The sequence below is a fragment of the Lepisosteus platostomus genome, chromosome 2 (genome assembly GCF_059453375.1).
Source record: "Lepisosteus platostomus isolate fLepPlt1 chromosome 2, fLepPlt1.hap1, whole genome shotgun sequence".
In the NCBI taxonomy this organism is placed as follows: Eukaryota; Metazoa; Chordata; class Actinopteri; order Semionotiformes; family Lepisosteidae; genus Lepisosteus; species Lepisosteus platostomus.
In genome coordinates, this window is record NC_142612.1 from 27330628 (window position 1) to 27353570 (window position 22943).

The window sequence follows — 22943 nt, forward strand, 5'->3', positions numbered from 1 at the left end:
ATGTTCAGCAATGGAACATAATGAGGCAATAAGAGGGACACCTAGGGCATACATGCCTCTCCAGTTACCAGCACTGGAGTCATGTCCTCTCTAGTGATGAGTCAAGGTCTTGTGCAGACCACTGTGATGGATGCCAGTGAGTGTGGCACAGATCTGCAGAACTGTTGTGCTAATTATTGTGTACAACAGACCTATCAATTTCTTAGTCCAAGTGTCTAGCCCAGAGTGACTAGTCACTTCAGAGATCCACTTGTAGTAACTGATGACAGCCCAATAGCATTATTAGTGAGGGTGCAACTTGGTTCATCCCTGCAAACCTGTGCCTGCTCAGAGATTCAGCAGACCATGACTAGTCCGGACTTGTGATGTCTTGTTTGTGTTGAGAGACCCAAAAACCTGATAATTTGAATTAATTTAATTAGACTTCCTGAAAAGTAACTAGAAGCCTGCTTGGAAAGATTGTTCACCCACTTTTGAAACTTCTGATGTTTGGAGACAGGGGTGCTTGGGAACTTCATACTAGACTAAATTCATACTGACGTGGCCAGTCATATAGGCAAACTTGAAAGCCAAGCTAAACAGGGCACAAAGTTTGAAGTGAAAAAAATAAGCTTTAAACTAATGTAAAAAATATAAATAAAATAATGAAGATATAATTGTTTTAATTAATGTATGCACATGGAAAGAATATGAATTATAATTAAATTCTATATATTTCTGAAAATGTACTAATACATTAAATACAGGAGCAAGACACAGTAACATTTCAATCTTGTGCTGTTTGTTATATTGTTATTGCATTGCCATCTGTTATTGCCATAGAGCAAAGATATCACCAGTTAATAACTGTCAATGACTGATAAACAGTCATTTTGACACCAGGTTACACGTAGATGGTTAAAAATCAAGCAAATATTGTGAAAAACTATGATTCTTTGTACCGAAGAATAAAGAATAATATCTTTCAGCATTATAAATCCTGTACTATAAATCCCAATTTGAATATTTTTAAGCATTATTAAACCTACTGTATATAGAATTTTACAAGTATGAACTTTTATTTCCAGTTAGTTATGAACTAACTGGTTTACATCGTAAGAAATATGATACTAATAAAGTAATATTACTAATAAAGTTACTAATAAAAAGTAATTAAAAAGTTCTTTTTTGTTTTTAAGCCATTCCAATGTGGCTTTGGTTGTTTGTTTTGGATCATTGTCCTGATGGAAAACTAATCTTGTCCCATGTTTCAGGTCTCTTACATTTTGCAGCAAGTTCTCCGGAATCCTCCAGGATTTCTCTGTACTCTCTGTACTTTGCTGCATCCATTTTTCCTTCTGCCTTCACGTGTCTTCCAGGCCCTGACACAGTAAAACATCCCCATAGCATAATGCTACCACTACAGTATGTAGTACAGTAGGGATGGTGTTCTCAGGGTTATGTGCTGTTATGTTTGCAGCAAACATAGCACTTACTGTAGAGGCCAAAGAGGTTAATTTAGGCCTCACCAACACTTTTGGTCTCAGAGTCTCCCACATACCTTCTGTTGTTGGGATTTTATCTAAGTTTTCAACAATGGCATTCAATTTTACACTTTTCCATGTAGCCCAGATTTGTGAATCACCCAGTTATGCTGACATCACACTACATGACTTTTCCTATGATTTTCAGTCGTAGCTTTCATTTACATAATCATAAGAAAATCACAGCGAGTTGTAGAGAGTTGCAGCGCACGCACGCCCGTTACCGTCAGTTGTGTAGTGTAGTGACACCCCCAGTGACTCAGTCATAGCGCTCTTAATAGCCCCTACGACTCTCTGCAACTCGCTATGATAAAATCAAACTGGTTTGGTTTTCTCGTAGAGAATCGCAATTTGTAGGGGTGGGCAGTGAGCCAGATGTGTACCTGTGAGATAATGGGCCCATTATATTACACATTATAGTGCAATACTAATTTGTTTACAATATTTATTTTGAAGTTGTTTTATATTTTTAACTGTGTTTTATTTAGTAAATTTGTTCTATATTTACAAAAAAAAGAATTATATTTTTGAAAATGTTTATTTGTGGAAAACAATGCCTGTGTTACATTTTTCAAGATGTTGATGTGCTTGATCTCCATGTTGTTTGTTTACTTTCGTGTGGTGCTCCTCCTCTTATTCCGGTATGCTCCATGTTGATTGGCTGCCAAAATGAGGCAACCTCGCGGTACTTTCGCGGCACAATACGAGATTTGGAACTGTGATAAAAAGTTGTGAGGAAATCATGTATTTACTCACCCCCTGCGATTCCTAGTCGTATAATTTGACACCCTCTAGGAAATAAAAGGCAGCAGGATTCAGCAACTGCAGTTGTTAAATTTGATATGCTCTCTGACTAGAAGTCGTGTCGACTCCGGTAGTGTGATGCCGGCTTTAATTATGTATGCACAGTTTCTCCCATGATCTCAGCTGCAGAAGACAGGTATTCTTTTAACATTGTCATAAGCATCTTGGTGGCCGTTCTACACAGATTTACAGTTCTTCATGTTGGACTTTACTGTGCTTTGGTGGATAGTCAATGCCTTGAAATTCCCTTATATACTTCCCCTGATCGGTGCTTTTCAATAACTCTGTTTGCTTTGTATGTTCCTTTGTCTTAATGATGTAGTTTTCATTGGGAGCTGTACTAATTCAACTGTGGGACCTACAAGAAATAGATGTATTTAACCTGACCTTATGTGAAACACCTTATTTGCACACAGATGCACTCCATTCAATTGTTAGCGGCAGAGCCTACTTAGGTTTGTCATACCAAAGTGGATGAATACCTATGCAATCAGCTTTTTATGTCTTATATTTATAATTAATTTATGAGAATCTGTAGAATTTAGTTTTCACTTTCAGCTTGCAGAGTGTTTTCTGTCAATTAATGACAAAAAATCCTTTATGCTTCCATATTGTAACACTTTAGTACAAAATATCAAAAAAGTCCAAGGGGGGCGAATATTTCTGATAGTCAAGGTATTGCAGGGTCATCCCTCACTACACATGTACTGTATACTGGCACAGACAAGCCATTAGATTTGTGGCAAAATCTAGTCATTACAGAGCTGCACTTGTAGCAGTTGATTGCAATCTCTTTACATTGTATTAAATTAATCAGGTCCTGGGACCACACTAGCTGCTATTGTATCCAGGGCTCATCCTGAAATGATAACAGTCCAGAAGGACAAGGCACATCCACATCCATATGCTGCTTGAAATACAGCAAGCCAATACTCTGGTTTCTTTGAAAAAATGGCTAAATGAGATCCTTGAATCAATTAGAGACTGAAATTTTGACTACCATTGCTGTACTGGATAAAAATATAAGTCTCTTTCCTCCATTTTCATAGTCATGCCTTTGCCTATCTTCATTTTTGGCATCTCTTGCATTTTAAGATAAAAAATGCATATTTTATATTTCTTCAAAGAATTTTGTTTTTGTGAAAAAAAGACTACAGTGTTACTAAATATGTTACAATACTTCTTCTATGTGTCAGTGTAAATTATTCAGCTATAAAGAATATATAGTATATATCAGTTACGACTATCACTTAAGTGGCATGCATTAATCTCAGCATGCTAGTTTTTTTCTTTCTAATGTACTGTGTGAAATTAATCTTGTGGCATACGTTTGACAAGCCCACAATGACACAACACCACAGACCTCCGTTACTGCCTGTTTTTCATGTCTTACATTATTACACAATAACAGACTGTTCTAGAAGTGTACTGGGTTTTCAGCTCCTACCTAAGATCTACGCTGGATAATTCTGGTGATCTCTTATCTATCGTCTCATAAATCAAGGCTCATGGAACCTTCATCTGCCAGTCATGACTCATGTCAACTAAGTGTTCACCTGCAACAGATCTGTGGAAACAACTTGGAGAACAGAATGGTTCCTATTTCTTTTTCCAATGTTGGTATGTTTTCTCATGTCCTAGTTAAAACAGGAGCTATATATTATAAAGAAATCTATTAACAAATATCCATTGGCATTACTAATCACTTTCCTGGAGTCACAAAGCTTTTGTCTGTGTCTGTGAATTGATTAGGAAACCATACTGAGTTCAGAAAGACATGCAAAATTGACTTTACTGCAATATTTGTCAGTTAATTACTTGTGGTGGCAAGACTATGTAAATGTTTATTTCAATGCTTTATTTGCGAATGGGTTACTGTGAAGGTAACAGTGGTGTCATTGTCCATAATAATTATGGTTAATTATTTGAATTAATATCAATTTAGACCTCATCCAGAGCAATGTACAGTACAGCTGCTTACAATTAGCACAATAAGGGCTATAAATTCAAAGTAGAAACATAAATTAAAAGTAGAAATAGAAAGCTCAGATGTAGCAATAGGGTAGTTACAATGCATGTCTAGAAGAATACAAATAAGTACATACTGTATACAGGGTGATTATAACTTAGAAATGCTGAACACCATATACTGCATTTGGAAAAGAAATTGAATACTAATAACTTGCCTATGAAATATACTGTTGAACTGCCCTGTAAATTACATTAATTAAACCCCTTATAAATTATTTTTAGCATTTTAATCCAAACTTTAGACCAATATCATCTACGATTGCAATGTTAAAAAGTCTAATTCTTTTATCAAAGAATGTTTCCAAATAGTAGATTTTATATTTGAATAATCTAAATCAAAATTACACCAGTTATTTATCAATACGCAAAACTGAGAAGAATATTTACATGTACACACAATAAAAAAAAACTATTCTGAAATATAGTTTCACTATAGGAAAGAGTTAGAGAACAGAACAATTTTGAGTAGTTATCCAATAAACTAGAATTAGACAAGAGACAAGAATTAGACAATTAGACCTATTTTAAACAGCAAAAGCCACAAAATTGTACTTAGAGTACACAACTACGATTAATGTAATTCAATTTAGTAACTGAATTAAAACAACTTAGTTTCATATACATTTTGTAACAATTCATGTAAGGATGGAGACTGGCAAGTAGTATAAACATCAAAAACTTGAATTCTTAATTTAAACATTGTGATTGTAAAATATACTATATATAAAATATACCTTACATTATAAACCAGTTTTGATAAGGTGCAAGCCAAATTACACCAAGGTCAAAGCATTTTAGTTCTCATGCACTTCATGTTCTTAAAGTAATATCACTGATATACAAATAGCTATTTCACAATATGTCTTGATTCATTGATTAGTAATTGAGTTAAGAAACTTGTAAAATGTTTGCTTTCATTTTCGAAGAAACTTCAAGAGAAACAGTATAACGCTATCTACAGTATGTGATAGAGCTCCTCATATTTTGTGCATTTTAGCAGTTATTTCCAGTGCTCGATGTCTTGTGGGTGGCACAGTGATGGAGTGGTTAGCACTGAAGCCTCACATCGCTGGGGCCCTGGGTTTAATTCCTGGGGTGCTATTGTATATGCATGGAGTTTATATATTCTCCCTGTGTTTATGTAGGTTTCATCTGGGTGCTCTAATTTTCTCCCATGTCCAGAGACATGGGAATTCATTGCAAACAGTTCTTAATAATATGTGTTACCTGAAACACTCTATAAATGACAGCAGAGAGTGTGCTTGGTGATTTAGTTACATGTCTATTAAAAGCTGCCTTTCATTTTTATTTTTTCATTGCAGCATCATTAATCTACATAGGTATTATTTGTCAGTCATACTCAAATACAAACTTGTCCTGAAGATTTTCACAAAATTTGCTCATTAAATGTTTGGTTAATTTTCTGGTAGGGCTATATTTTTATATATTGGTGGTACAATTTTTTATATATGATCGCAATCCTTTTATATACAGTACAGTAATATGCAAAGAAATCTGTGTATACACTCATGCAGATTCATTGTGTTGGTGTTCTAACATTTTTCAAAAAACAAAGTACTGATAAGGGAGACAAATGCTCAAATTGTGGGGATACAATTAGTGAAGTACCACATGAATCTGTATTTTTTACTGTACTCTTCACCTCCTACTTTACGTAGATGATATACTGTAGATTTTGATCAAATCAGTATATTTGTCAAATGTGCGATAATATCAAAATAGAATATTCAGCAAATTCTGTACAAACAGCATAAAGAAAGCACAAATAATTAATATTAAAAAAACATCCAAAACAAGGCAAATATTGCAAGATGATGACTTTTAACGCAGGCTAGTAAAGTGTGTACATGCAGGTAACAAGGACATAAACTACAGATAAAAGATGCTAAAACTAATATTTTGTACAATGTTGGTCACCATATCACAAAAACAAATTGCTGCTCTTGAATTAGTTTAGAGAAATACAGCCACGTGTAATCTTGGTTTTGAATGAATGTCCTACACTGAAATGCTAAAAGAGCTGAATATTTTTAGTCTTTAGAACTTTTAGAAAGAACATTTTCAGGTACTCTTGAAATCTTTTGTAATGTTGCCTGTTAAAATATATTCTGTTATAAAGATGTATTGTGGTTTTAAACACACTGTTGATACTTTATATTTGTAAAACATAATATTTCAACAGCAACATTTCATTTTCTTTAAAACAAGTTTAACATTTCAATATGAGATAAAGTTATTTTATACAGTCTTATTCAATAATAAACAATAAAAATGTAATATATTACACTGTACAGTCCAAAGTAGATGTGTGTATTTTAGATAAGAAACAATCAAGTTAATTTTTCTTTATACAGTACTTTTAAAGGTTTATCTTCAGGCTGTTCCCAGAGTTCATAGAGTCTTCCATCTAATGTTACTCTTCCCATACGCAATTTCACAGATGGATGGACTGTGGCAGAAAGAGGTGGACAGTTCTGACCTTAGGTCACATAGCAAGACAATTGTCCTCCCTTTAAAAAAATACAAAAATTCTATTGGCCCCACAGTGGGAGGAGTCTAAGTAACTGCTGTTTGCAAAGCATTGCAATGAAGACAGTTTCACCTCCAATGATCAAAACCTGATGAAGATCTGAAATATTTTTTCACTCTAATTTGTGATACAATTTTCAAAGATTCTGATTTATACTAAATCAATCTTATTAAGCATTTCCGAGTTTTATAAATCAAATGCATTCTCTAAGCTTTGTTTTTTTTTCAAAAAGTCTTGATTATTCCTGCTGCCTATTTATTGGTGCTGTAGCTGTTAAATACAGTACATTTATCTTAGCTGATGAATGCTAAGAATGGCTATGCACCACAAAATGCACCAATATATTTTGTATTGATAAGACTAATTGTATTTCTGAAACACCTAAATCAAGAGTCCATCCCACTACCCACATTTGACCCCTCACAATGTGTGAGGCGCACTATGACATTCAAATAGCAAGGGCCCTGTAAGCAGCAGAGCAAACTGATTTATTGAAGCTGCATTTACTAATTTAATTTGTAATCATTGTCTAGCTTTTAGTGGGCTTTTAGTTCACAGGTTTTAAGTTATGTGTGTAATTCATATTTTTGTGACAAAAATATATTTTTTCAGCTTGAAGTGGGAATTTATATATTTTATTAATTTATTTTGCAATTATTAAAGAATTTGAAGGTAATAAATATAACCCTGTACTTCAAACATTGCATTAATGTAATATAATCTAAATATAAATAAATCCAATTAATTTGATTTCATTTTGCTATAAGGGCATTCAGTTAATTCTTTAAGTATAGTGCATCTCTAAATTGCCATTTATTTTGACCAAGAAAATCCTTGAAGTATTAATGTAACTCTAACGACAGTTATGGATAAAGCTTTTCTATAATAAAGACACTTTGCTTTTAACAATTATATTGGTAAAGAAAACTTTGATTCACACCTGTACAAAAATGCCACAATTGCATTATATTGTATATTGCAAAATAAGAATTATACAATAAATTTGAATAAAACACATAATGTAATTATTGAATAAAAACACACATACCAATAGAAACTACATGATAACTGAAAACATATAAGAAATGATGCTGTGTCACCTATTGGTATGCACAAATGACTCAGAAATCTGCCAATTGTGTTCGGTTTTTGAGTTTATTTCCAAGGAGATGAAGGACATGTCTGATAATGTCTCAATAATAAGTTTCTTTAATTGTAAAGGCTATATTGATTGATGTACATCAACAACCAAATGCATGTGTACACAACAAAAAGTAATTTACATGCTTACATGTATGTACATTTATTTTATGGCTGTATATAATTACAGCCATATAATAATAAATTAAAATTATAAAACTAAGAAATTAAAAGGTAAGCTGTGTGAATTAATCTTTAATGTAATATACTTTGAAAAAAGTAATACTGTATTTCAACATTCTGAATTTCTGTATTTCATAAATACATTCCATTTTTAAAGTGTATTTAGTGATTATGAAAGAAAAATATAAACACCAATTATAAACAACGGTAAAAAAGAGTTCAGAGGATATAAGACAGTCATTTTCACTTTAAGTGTATCAATGTCCATTTTAAACTGATTTTAATCACTTTATACCACTTCCATTATAACATGCATTTGTCAATGGTGTAATGAACTAAATCTGTTTAGTATTTTCAGTGTTATGTTTTAGGTTTTCATGTTTTGAATATGGTTTTGATTACCGTATCTATAATTCAGATTTATATTTAAATGTCTCCAAAACATAATTATCTCATGCACTCAGTGTTAAATTTGTTTTGTCATTGAAAACAAAAACAGCAACTTTGTAACCAATTGAAAGGAAATTTAGCTTAAAGTTAAAAATTCATTGTAACACACACCTGAAGAAAGTACCCTACCTGAAATATGTTTTTCTTTTTACTTTTGAGAATGGAATTAATTTTTACTTGTTCTTCTACATGAGTATCATCTAGCCCTACTTCAGAAAAGATGACAGAAATTATTTAACTTTTTCACATGTAAATTACAAAAAACTGCAGTTTTAAATTTTTTAACCTTTGATGCAACTTTTCAAAACACAATAAGTCTTGAATAATGTATTAGCTAGCAGTATCTGATATTGCTTAATTCTTATTTTATCAAACGTTGTATATTTAAAATAGAGAAAAGACTTATGAGAAATATTTTAAATTACATTCAATAAAGCAGTTAAAGTGTAAGTTTTAAAAACTTATTTTTTACAGCATTTCAAACTTTCAAAAAACTGTCCATCTTATTTTGAGTCTTCAGCCCCTCCTCCATCCCTCCACCACACATACAAGATGTAAATTGGTGTGCAGCCTGAGAAATAAGGTCCAGTATTTTCCTTGAATACTTATATATAATGATTCCTGTAGAAGGTTAAAAATATATACCTTATAATCTTATTATTCTAATTGTAACACCAGAATTAAATTAAGCAAAGTTCATTTTTATTAATATTATATAAGCTACATGTATACCTAAAATTGATGTTTTAAATTCCAATTACTATTATCTATACAAATAAATAGCACATTCAAATAACATACATTACAATGAATTCTTGCTTTGTTTTTCCAATGATAATAAGTATTACTGTGACTGAGAACTGGCTTTGCTGCTTTATACCGATATTATAATTTTTGGTTCAAGTTGTGATAAGGAATCGTTAAATATTACCATAAAAAATGCATCGTTACATTTACAACACAGAAAAACGACTCGTTGTATTTTGTGCGTTTTTATTCGTTTCCAAACTTTTAGAACTACTAAAACCATTTACTATTATATTTTAAATCTGATACTAGATTAGCAGACATGTGGTGGATACATGTGGGAAGGGTATCGATTTTAACACTTCTTGTAATTCACGCAAACTACGGTTTAATGCGAATTAGAATTTACAGCGTTTCAAAAGAAATGATGTACTTTTACTGTTTAGTAATTACAAACCATTCGGATGCTTTAAAGAAAATAAAAGATAACCTTGATCCCCAAGTGAGGACGACAGAATGGGCCGTGAAATGGGGCTTTTTACATTCTATCAACTCTTTTTTTGGATTGGTGGACTGGGGTTAAGATCGGAAGTAGTTTATTTATGCTAATGAAGGAGTTGAGGTTGTAGATATTTACGTTCAACGGGAGCCGCCCTTCATTCACCCACATGGTTACAACTGGGGTGCATTCGCGCCACTTTCACGGTTTTTTTTAACTCTAAACTGATACTAAAGCAAAAGACTTAAGATTGTGCGAGAAAGCTTAGTGATCCAGTTAAGCTATAAAGCGAGTTAAAGTTTAGGGTTTAGTTTCTTAAATCTGCCTGGAGCAGTGACAGTAAACGGTAAGTCTGTGTGCAAGTGAGTGAAGATGGTGGATTTCACTGGTGAGTGTCTTACTACGCGCATGTTATTGACAAGGGACCTGTTGTTAGCTGTTCCCTGAAATGGGAGAGTGCATAATGAACGTTTTTATTTGAAAAAGTTTGATAAGGCTCTTTTTAGACGTTTATTTTTAGGCGATCGTTTTTAAATAAACAGTTTAGCAATAAAAACAATGTAGTACAGAGGCGCATGGCAGCCCTATCCTCCATAGTTATTAGAATGAGGGAGATTTGAAAAGCGTGCTGCTGCTGCCGTTTCTCTGCAGTGTCCCTCTGAACTCTGCCGGTCTAAACGTGAGCTCTAATTTTTCGTACAAATAAATTGGGAATGAGATGATATCGGGAAAGCAGCGGGAATTTTCGTAACTTGGCTGAAAAAAGTTAGTTTTCTTCGGTCTGCTCTATGTGCAGTGGTGTGTGAGTTAAAGTGCCTCCAGAACAAAGCAGCAGCACATGGGGCAGCTGCAGGCCGCGCTATACAACAAACTGGATCACAGGGAAATTATTTCGTAGAACATTCCCAATCGTCCTGGTATTCTACACACAGTGGAACAATTAAGATAACTTTTATTTTTCATTTTTTGATTAAATCTGATGTTGCTTAAATTGGGGGGGGGGGGGGGGGGAAATACGGACAATGCGCAATAGAAGGCCGGTAGTTTAGTATGGGTTTTGAGTGATATTTAGCTGAAATGCATGTTTCTTTTTCATGTATTGTAACTTATTGTATTAAACAAAAAATGTAATACGCCGTGGAAATGTGTTTAATATTTAATCGGTAGTAAGAGCTTGCTTTATACGACTGAAATGGGGATACAGAATGCGCGTGGATAATCTTTGGTTTAAATGTATGCATTCCATCTTGTACTTCAAAGTTGGGAGAAGCAGTAATCACACACGTATTTATTTATTTGAGAGCTACTGCTTTATAAAACTGCTTTTTGGTACGAAATGCTCAGGTTTACGGACTAAGCGGCGCCATGTTAGTGCAGAGTGGGGGAGGGGTGAATTATAGGGAATGTTTCATGGCAGTGCGCATGCGTGTTGGGTCGTACTGACAACGCGGGCCGCAAGCTGCGCATTTCATTCAAAATTTAAACCTAAACCACTTCGACTGCGTGCGCGAACCGCATCTATTTTATCGTTGAAGACTAAAATGTTTAATTAATGTTATTTATATAAATTTGACTAGAAAGCTCAATTAATGCGTCACGTTTTGACCGGGCAGTGACCCGCTGAGTTAGGCGAGTTCGAGCGCCCCTTAGCGTTTGAAAGAATTAGAACGTGATCCCCACGTAGCATGTGGTGCACCATGAGGCTCTGTTACTACTGTTTACTGGTGGATTCAGCAAAATACTGTATATAACCACGTTTGTTATTAATACTGGAATGAGATGGAGAAGTACGGCACACGATAGGTCAAATGCAGTGAGCACTTTTCAGAAACATGAGCGGAGAGTCATTCTTGTATGTTTAATACATATGACTATGGCATTTCTTTTTTCTTCTTTAAGGCAAGAAAATTAAGAAGATCACATAAGGTAAGTTCAGCAGATCTGAGATTAGAATAAAGTTTACATACCCCATAGTGCGTTTGATGATTTCTTACACTTTCATTAAAATGTTGGGCAATTATTAAACTCTAAACACGCATTCTTAATGTGTATACTGAAGCAGAAATGCATAAATACACCAAATTGTCAAGTTATTGATTTATTTTGTTAATCTTTTTAAATTTTACAAGTTAAAAGTATAGAATGTGTATGTATAACCTATGTGGCTTTCTGAGGATTTACCCAAGAAAAAAGGTTTCTGTTGATTGCATTTTTCTAAAGGTGTCAATAATAATGATCATTGCTGACTACAACATTAATACTAAAATGTGGGGTTTAACAACTTTTTTTTAAAGCAGTTTCAGTGTTAAGGAGAGTCCTTCTGTTTCTTGCCCTTTGTGTGGGATATGATGTAAGATTGACCATGTGCAGCTTCCTTTCTTTTTATCCAGTGAGAAGACGGAAAAAGAAGAATGTTGCTTAAGTCACGGTAATGTCAAAGTGCTTACAGTGCAGGTAGTACTATGGGATATCTACTGCAGTGGAGGCACTTCTAGCATTACAGTGACCAAAGCATCAAGCTATCACTTAGCACTGTGTGAGTGCTGGCTTGTCCTACTGCTTGTGCTAAGGTGCATCTAGTGCAGATAGTGAAGTAGATTAGCACCTACTGCCCTAAGTGCTCCTTCTGGCATAAGGGGCTGTGATCTGCATCTGGCATGAGGAAAACTTAGTTTTATGGGGTTTTTTTTGCAGATCTCTGCTAGTTTTGCATAGTTGCACTACAAGAAAAATTGAGTTGTGCAAAACTATGCAAAACTGATGGTGGCCTGCTTTATCTCCACCTGTTACATGTTGAACCAGGGGGATTCCTTTGTTTGAGAATGTTGCTGCTACAGATTTAACGGAAGTCATTAAATTTCAACTGAATGGACACTCGGTTTGCCCCATGGATGATATGTGATGCGACGAGTTTCAGCAGTATTAAAGTGCTTATAGTGCAGGTAGTTTTTAGTGACCTACTGCAGTATGAGCACTTGAAGTACTTCTAGCTAAGTGCGTCGGACTTAAATTTGTTGCTTTAATTTCCACTGGTCTCTGGTTAGTTTTGCTGGTTTGCATTCAGCTGTAACACCACTGTTGCTGTGCAAATCCATGCAAAACTGACTATAGCAGTGAATATCGTGAAAGTATTGCAGTGGTTCAGGGGTCCCTTTCTGTGCAGGTTGGGATCAGTTGCAGTGCTGTTTATTTGTAAGGTATTGCACTTGTCCCGGCCTGTTGAGGACTAAGGGAATTAAGCCACAATTTTTTTTGCTGTTCCATAAACTGCTGTTAAAAATGGTAAAAACCAATTGAATAGACGTCCTGGAATCTTTTAGAGGTTCATACATAGGAGCCATGCATTTTACTTATTTTCTCTGAATTTTGTTTACATGTTGTAAAATTGAGATTCATTAAAGTGTAAGATTTTAAAACTTTGTGCAATGACATTTTTTCCTTTACTTGTTTTTATAGATTCAGAATTCTTTTTTTACAAACCCTCAGATTCAAGACAACCTCTAAATAAAAATCAGGTTGGGGAGTTTGGCAGTCTGCTGGAAAAGTGGGCCTGATTGGTAAATGCCTTATGGAAGTTAATGTAGCACTAAAGCCACTTTGTGATGGTGGGTGGTTTGACTAATTTTCACTTTTTGTTTTTCTGAGGACGGTGAAAAGGAATATATTTGTCTGCTGGTGTAGTTAGTTTCAGTTAGAAAAAGCCACTGAATTTCATCCTGCGCCCCATTTTTTACATGGTGTTTTGGGAGTGTCACTCAAAATGTCAACCTTGTTCATCTAGTCATGCCAGTATTTTAGTTTTAGCTATTAATTGTATTTAATGAAATACCACTTCCATTTTGTCATGTCATTGGTGTTTACTTGTAATTTCAGATTTTGAGCGTAATAGTAAATGCTTATATCAGTGCCTGGATCATACAGGTGTGTGTTTTTTTTGGAGAAACCAAGAATTAGTGTTTTGAATCCAGTCGTGTGCAGTCTGTCTGTTTGGAAGTTGCATTCTATGTTAGATTGCTGCTTTTTAAATTACTAGTCTGCTTAAGCATTGATAAATTTAGACGTAGGCACAATTATATGACAACCTTCATGAGTAAATGCCAGTAATTTCAGTATATAGATAGCAGGATTTAGGGTAATGAGAACCATATAAAATATTTCCCATTTTATGAGTTGATCACTTTCTTATGACACTTGTCTTAATTATAAATTAATAATACAATTATTCAGCTACAGAGTGGGAAAATTGAATGAAGTTAGGTTAAATTATGACTTGCAGACAGTGAAACCACCCTATCTGAATAATGGATAGGTCAGAAATATTGTACATCTTCATAAAGCATTATCCTGTTCAGACCATCTTAGTGATAAACTAGTGTTCATATTTTGAAAATGGTATCTGAAACTTAAGCTTTCTAGATAAATGTGGGTATTGTGTGTGTGTGAGAGAGAGAGACTGTTTACCTCTACATTTTAAGAGGTGCTTTCACAGATCCTGTTTAATATGAATTCTATAATTTCCCAAATTTGCTTTTGAGAAATAATGCCATGTGACTATTGGGTTACCCAATGTTACTGTTGGATTGGTGATGCAGAATGACTAGTATGAAGTGAAATTTTAAATACGTTTTTAATGTGAGGTAGTTTTGGTTTTAAGTAGCAATGTAATATTCTGATCAGTTTTTTTTTAATCTAAAAGGGGAAAATGTTATTGCTGAGTGCATTGTTTTTCATTTTATGAACTGGTGCAAGTCTGCTCAAAATAAAAACATTGATTGTATTTAGAGTTTATAGTAGAAAATATATTTAGTTAAGTGAAGCACTTAGTTAATGAAATCAAAAGGTATGTGTTGAGCAAAAAGTTTAAGGACTTGATAAAAGGGTGCTTGGTAAAATCTTTTTTTCCTATGTTTACTCAAAGTAAGTGAAGAAATTTACACTTCACCGCGAAACTAAAATTGATGAGGTATCTTGGTTTGTCAAGTCAGATGCAGCACTAAGCAAATAAAATCAAATATAATCCGATATTGAACATTTTAATTTTTTTATTAAAGAGTACTTGATTAAAAAAAAATGGAATTAAGGTGCTTTTTCTGGCAGGGACAGACTTAGATGCACCCAATCAGATTTGTTTTTAATCCTAGTGTGAATTCTCTGGTTTAAGGTATTCAGTCTTAAATACCTGCAGTTTTATCCCTGCATTGAAAGTTTTGGGGGAATTTTTGAGGCCTTTTCTCAGAAATTCTGATGCAGACGATTTAGTTAGTAAGTTCCATGATGGAATTTATTAATATGTGATAATATAAAGGGGATATTGCATGCAGTTGGGAAAGTGCACTATATAAAAAAAAATCCAGCTTATGTCCATAATGTAAATGTGAAGAATGACATGACAGCTGCTTTCAAAATATTTTAAGCACATCTCGACATTAATTTATTATATACTTTTCATGCTTGAAACATTTTTAAGATTTAAATTGCCTTTATGATTAAATATTGTATTTCTCAATGTGTTTGTCTTAATTTTAAAACGTACCTGCAGTACCATATGGTGGTGGTGGGGGGGGGTATTTAACCTAATGTATGTATAGGAAGATCACTTAATTGTGTGTATGCATTTTGATCATATCTGTCCATTAACTGGATACTGAAATTCTGCAGAGCCATGGAAGTATTTCCTGCGCACATTAATATCAGGTATATGTTCGTTTTCAAATAATTGTGTGTAGCAGTTATGCTTTTGTCTCCACCATCTTTGAAGAAAAGATGACCATGGTTTTCTGCGTGGTTGTGCCCTATATTTTGGTGCTAGGGTGGCTACAACTGTTTCTAAGAGGTTACAAACTATGAGCTACAATTCCCAGAAAAGCTGAAAAGTTCAGGGTAAAAATAAAATTCTGGGATTGCTGAATTTCTGCTGTTGCTGAAACAAATGCAGAATTCTTAGGCTACTGCTAGTTACTTAATAAATTCATTAGTATTAGGACCTTTTTTTCTTTACTGTTTTTCTTGCATGTTCTATGTTAAATATAACCATTAGTTTAATACTAAAATTAAGTACTTTTATAATCAAAATTTAATTTGGAACACAAGACAAAGATGTGTAGTAGATGCAGTGAACAGACATCACACACTAAAAACAGATGTGGCCAAATTTTGTAGTTTTAAAAGGTACAGTTGGATTTAGCCTTTTATTTCATTCAAATCCTATGCTCCTCATGCACAGCCCAGTGTTTCCAGTAGTTTGTGTACTGAGTTGCAGTCACCAACTCTGAATAAAGTTTTTTTTTTTTAGTTATTCTTTCAGAGTATGTTGCTATGAATGAGAAAAATTAGTTGTGTTATGTAAGGTTTAAATAATTTAAAAATAATTTGTTTCTGGACCTTTTTGGACAAAAGTTCAGCTGGTTCCAAAAAATGTTGCCACAGTGCAATAAACATTTTAAACAATGCATTAAACTTGTTTACTGTACTGTGGTTCCATATCTTTCTAACCAGCTAAAAAAATGTATTTCCCCTGAAAGGCCCTGAAACAATTTTTTAAAATAATTTAAACTTCATATATATAACAGCTTTTTTCTGTCTTACAATTTATACTGTATATGTATACCGGTTATTTTGTAAAATGACTACAGTTGTCTCATTTATTCAGAAAAGCAATGAGTGAGAGGCCATTTGTTCCATAAAGCTTATCTGGTCCTATTTTCTTTAGTCCCTGGTTAATGGGGAACAAATCTCCCAAGTATGAAATTCTATTGACAATCTCCCTAACCCTCCAGAAAAGGAATCCTTTAGAGTACACAACTCAAATCTGTCTTTGGGAAGTGGATGGAAAGCACCGCAACTGGAGACAACCCACAAAATGGTGCACAAGCCTGGAATTTGATCCACTACTGTGGAGTTGAGACAGATCTGCACAGCACTGCCAGCAGTTAAAATCTCATAAATGTAATTTTTGCAAAATGATTGCTTCTATGCCCAGTCTATGTATTTTATTATCGGTTAATTTAAAGTATGATAACCTGTACTTTTTTTGTGCTGAGGCCGATTACATGAATTTGTAAAATGTTTGATTATTTTTTTACATTACATTTGGTAAATAAGACAAGTAAAGGTGGATTATGCATTAAAATGTGAGATGTTTCTTTCATTATGAGGTTGAATAGCCAGACATTTATAATCCCAAACAGATTGGGGTAGATGTTCAAATATTCAAGATTTTGTACTGAGGAACATAAATTCCTAAAGTATTTTCTATTTTATATACAGAAGCACACTTGCATTTGACATATCAATTCCAAATGTTCCTGTTAATTGCAAGGAGTAATGAGTCTTAAATGCAGTTATGGGACTTAATTTTAATAGATCAGTTTAAAAAAAATGGTAATCTGTTCTTGTGTATGAGTGAGGTAACGGGAGAAAATAATCTGCTGCGAATTAACACGCAAAAGTACTTGTGTACTAAAAGCATCTACAGATATTCAGTGTTTAAAAAAGTATTTGGGTGTATTTCAACTTCTTTGGAAAGGTATTAGACCCAGGACTGATCCCAGTTTAAACTAACCACTTCTTACACCATTTGTAATTTTAAAAAGTAGTTTGTAAATGAGCATGTTCCTGCACATAACACATTTTCTGAAATATTTCATTTTATATAATGTACTGAGAAGACTGATAGTATTGTGTTCTTTAACTTTGTGAATACTTAAGTGTAAGATATAGTTATTGTATGTCATGTAGAATTCATTTAAACTGCAGAGGCATCCCCTCAAAAAGCTTTATTAACAATGCGAAGATATTTTATGATTTAAACATTTTAATTTTCAAATGGATTTCATGCCTTTATAAACTGTGTAATACAATTATCCTGTTTGTGTGCGACACCTGTTATCATTGACATTGCAATTAATGCTTTCCTTATAACACTTTCCTTAGAACGTGCAAAAACGCTTCAATACCTAAAGATCCAGCTAACGTATGAATCATATAATGGTTGTCCCCACCCCACCCCACAGCTTTTTAGAACAAATAGGTTAAAATATCCTTAATGAGCATGGAAAAGGAGAAACTGCAGTTTTGCCTTGAAAAGTCACACTAAGGTAAGAAACCATCTCTCCATGGCTTGAATGTGGTCTTTAAGGTTACTTGGGGAAAACATTGATTCTCTGTTCTTTTTTTAGTGATAAGTCAGTTTTTTTTTAACTGTCTTATTAACTGGTTTTAGGCTTCAGTTTGAATGTTTTTTAAAGGTGCCCAAAAAGCATGACTTGGTCAGTATTTTGAAATATGATTTAGAGAGGATGTTTATAAAGGTACCATGGATTAGATAGACATTTCATGTAATATCAATTTCTGTGACTATTAACCCACTATTTTAAAATATTCATCTCAATGTTGTTTGCCTGTTTTAGTGTTATTGGAACAGTCACAGAACAGAAGTAGGTATTGGGCCCATGGACCTGGAGTTTAAAACTGAATAACCCTATTTCAAAAACCCTGAAACATTTTGGTGCTTCACAATGAGTGCACAACCTTGCTTATAACATGCACATGCATATGATCTTTTGATCCCTATGAAATACTTATGTGAATTTAAAGTTGTTTCTTTACCACAGTTCATAGGATCATATTGTCAGATGGGTATCAAAAGAATCCTCATTTGTTTTGATGCACTTTGATGGAAATATTTCAGAGTGCTCATGCTTAAGAGCAGAAGGAATAACTTCAGAAATATTATTTTGGAGTAAGTTGTATTTGGGGAAACATCTTGTTGCAATACTAAACTAATTTCTGTTGATTGTTTTGTTAGTCCTTGTATAAATCTACAAGATACACCAGCTTGGAGCATTGTAAGAGGGGAAAATGTTATTGAAAATTAAGTTTTAAATTTAAAAGAACTCATTTATGGAAGGAAGTTAACGAGAAGTTCTAATATCTGAAACCCCTACTTTATGGAAAAAATGTAACAATTTAAACATTCCATAAGTGAAGTGATACCAAAAGCTATTCTTATTCAGAAAAAAAGGCTAAGCCAGTCACACTTTAAGGTACCATTCATAGAATCAAAATTAGGTGAAATAAGACTACCATGTCGGTATTGGTTATATTTCCTTTTCTCCAATTGTAGTGGTTTATAACTTTAATCTGTTTCAGAATTGATAAGGAGTTTGCAATCTAGACAAACTCTTTGGCTTTGTTTATATAATGTAGCCAACAGTCGAGACATCCGTCTGTAGTAAATCATAATGGTGTAAAACGGTCATGTGTGTAAGCTGGCAGAGGATGGTGATGTAAGGATTTTCCTGCATTATCACTACCCAAACCTTTAGCTATTTCTTGCTATTACTGGGCGATTGTGAGTAAAGTTATCTTTAGTATATGACTATGGCTGACAACAATGAAGTGCAATGTTGATTTTAATACTGTTTTCAGTTTAGGCATAGTAAATTAGATACTGATTATATGGATTCAGTTTTTTAAATGCTTAAAGGGTTATACCTTCATGGGATTGTTGTGCATTGGCATTTGATTATAAGCATATTCTCTTGTTTGTTTAAAACAAACCCTTGATGAAAATTTGAAACTGGTTCCCTTGCACTTTTCTGTAAACTTTTTCTGAACTGTATGTTGTTCAGCGTTCTTTAATGAAGCTCTGGGAAAGTCTTAAGCTTTTGTTAGACAAAACTGAAGCTGTGCATTTGTTTTTCAACCATTGTTGGTGCTAAATACAGTATAAAAGATTTTATGATTACCTTAAGACAAATCATTCAGTCTTATCTAGAATCTAGAAATATTTTTAGTCTTCAAAATAAGGCCTGGAAAGGTATGAAATTCAGAATACAAATTATCTGTGCCAGTGTGCAAAGTTAAATGTTCTCTTTATGGTCGTGCATCATTAAGAAATTGTCTCAATTTATATATTGCGTAGTTGTTACTATTGTTAAAAAATAAAGCAGGAAATTAGGTGAGAGCTATTTTAATGTTACATTATTTTTGAAGTTCTGTGTGGATGCCAGGCACTGGTTGAGTTGTATGCTTTGGATAATGTTTGGTGCTCATTCGCATGAATCATCTAGATAATGAGAAGTAACAAGCCCAAATATATACGAAAACCTTGTCATATAATAAATGACTTTATGTAATCCCACATAATTGCTTTTGAACATCATTAAATCGCAGGCAACATTTTTTAATATGCCATCAGACTAAAAATAATTGAAAATACAATTAGTAACATAGATACCCTATTTAATAAAGAACAAGAAAAGTTTTTTATGCACGTTGTTTTCCATCATGAATTTATGAATGTATCTGAAATTATTTAGAAAATTGTGGTTGCAACCGCCATCACTCTAATCTGCTGACGGAAAAACATAAAACATGTATATCCTGAGTGATGCAGCACAATTTTCAGGTTGACTTTGGTGGGTTTTTCCAAAAATAGGCATGCATGTAGAATAAATGCATGTATGGTTTAAACCTCTTTTTTGCAAAAAACAAAAAGGTCTGTTAGTTGTATTACTTAATCAAAAACTCATTAAGGTGGTTTGCAAAGTTTTTTTTCTCATTTATTCATCTTATGTTGTTTGTTATTTAGATCAATGACAGAATAGCTGAACATAAATATAAACACATTTACAGTAGTTAAATTTGGTTTATGTGCCATTATTTTTTTCTTAGAAGATAAAAACATACAGTTGGATGTTTTCAGTTTGTAGATGCTTCTCACATGTTTAAGTTTCTGAACTAACACCTAATAAATAATACCTTTAGTTGCCACAATATTGATTAAATTCTATTGCAAGATAAATTTAACATTTGGTTAATTTTCTTTAGATTTTTGCAATTCCTATTTCAAAATTGAGAATAACAATTTAGATTCCAGTTAAAGATGTGAGAATGTTTTCCTAATTTTCTAGTTTGGCATATTATTTACCAATGGTTCTCCAAACTAAGTATAGATTACCTAGCAGATATTACTGTTGCATATGGAATGTTTACATTGTTTTCTTCAGGGCGTCCAATGATCCAAAACTTGTAGCTTTGTCTTTTTCCGGAACTGTTTCTATATTTCAGATGGAATTAAAGAAGTTGTTATTGTTTATTAGTTACCATTATAAGACTATGAAGATATATATTTTTAAATCACTAGAACAAATAGCAATATCAGTTGACCTAAAACATCTATTGCCTACTCTCCTAATTCAGGATTGTGGGGAACTAGAACCTTTCCTGGCAAACTGACCTAAAACACTGGTACTTCAATACAAATTGATAGATCTTTCCTGTGAATTTTAGCATTTTTCCTCAGAATCTAAGAATAAGAATGTACTATAAGGTAGACAAGTGGCACAGTGCTTAGTTACAGGTTAGGCTAACTCTAGGTACCCCTGAAACCCTGTACTGGATATGCAGTTTAGAAATTGGGAGGGTAGATATGAGGTAGGCATGCTATTATTTTTGAGAGTTTGATGTATATTTGATTAGAGAAAGTATGCATGTACAAATATTTAAATATTTTTTTTACTTTTAAAATCGATCTTACTGTATATCCATAGCATTTTAGATTTTCATTTGGTCTTTGGGCTCTGTACACCATATAACATGCTTTCATCTTACCCTTTGATCTCCAGGATGAGGCATATTCTGATAATGACTTTTCCAGGGGTACTATTAATAACTGTTCAGTGGCACATCTGAAAATATGAAGGTCCATTATGAAAAATCAACTCATTAAATTCAAATATTTCAATTTTAAGACATGCCAGTGAGGCTAGACTTACTAAATGCTGAACCTTTTTTGTCACCTTTTAAGTCAATCTACAGGCATGTTGTTTTATAGAAGATCAGACGTGTGGTTTGTTAACAGATTTTAAAATGACTTTTTCAATTGGAGAAAACTTCAGTCTGAAATAGAAATGTTCATTATATGCACATACAGTAAGTACAAAATAGATGTGATACAGGAAGTGTTCTGGAGAGCACCACAAAACTGACGATTGCTAATGTGGCCTTCAGAGCATAAAATCATAGTTCCTCAGTAAACCTATATGGTCTAATACTATGTTCAGTTTCTTATATGGTACATCTGCATAAAAATTAACCATTAAACCATCATTTCTAAAATATTAAGATGCTGTGTTCTGAGTGCAATTGAGTGTAAAAACAATGTTATACACTATTATGCAGTGTAACAATGCTATAAACATTGAAAAGTACATGCAAACCTAATTTTGTCACCAATATTTGTTTATAGCTGTTTAGTACTGATATTGCGGTGGTGGTCATAATAGCACTACTCACACGCTCAGTAAGACCGCCTTTAACCAATAGATGGCGCTATCATACCACTTTGAAATTATTTTTCTTAATCGGGCACGTGATCTTGAGACTTCAGAGATTAAAACATGATTTTGAGCACGTTTTCCGCTCCTTGATATCATTTTCTGATTTTCTATTGTTAATCATTTATTTGCAGACGACTTCAACAATAAAATCTTGGTACAAAATAAAATAGTTTCTCTAAATGTATAAATGTAGATTACGCATTAACTAGTGAATACATAGTTGTAAAAAATGTTACAATTAGACATTTCGATATTCTTACCCGAAATAATACTAGTGTTTTGCGCGCTCCGTATTAAAACATGCATGCTAATTATTATTGTTTTATAGGTTTTGGGTGCGTTTTTACAAACCAGCAAAACCGGGGATTTGAATACATCGTTTAAGTCTTTCCATATATAATATAGTATAATTCTGTTTAAAATACATTCATTGTTTGACCAGTAAAATTCATGTCCAACTACGTATTCGAAACAACAACATCGAAGGCTATTTTCACAACCAATTTTATAGTGAGACAAACGTAATAAAACACAAACGCCGGTCATTCGTCAAATGAAAAGGGACTATCTAGTGAATATACGAAATGTTAATCCTGAAAATGTGTCCGCCTGGTGGCTCTGATCTCCAAAATCGGAAAAGCGAGTAGAGGTACATAGTAAAGATTCCGCCC

At 33.4% G+C, this 22943-nt stretch overlaps 1 long non-coding RNA gene across 1 annotated transcript; it reads left to right on the forward strand.

Moving 5' to 3' along the window:
* Positions 1-9990: 9990 nt before the first annotated feature.
* Positions 9991-13344, forward strand: LOC148676150 (uncharacterized). Its single transcript, XR_015926015.1, has 2 exons — positions 9991-10274; positions 11828-13344. It is a non-coding gene; the product is annotated as an uncharacterized LOC148676150 (long non-coding RNA).
* Positions 13345-22943: the final 9599 nt, after the last annotated feature.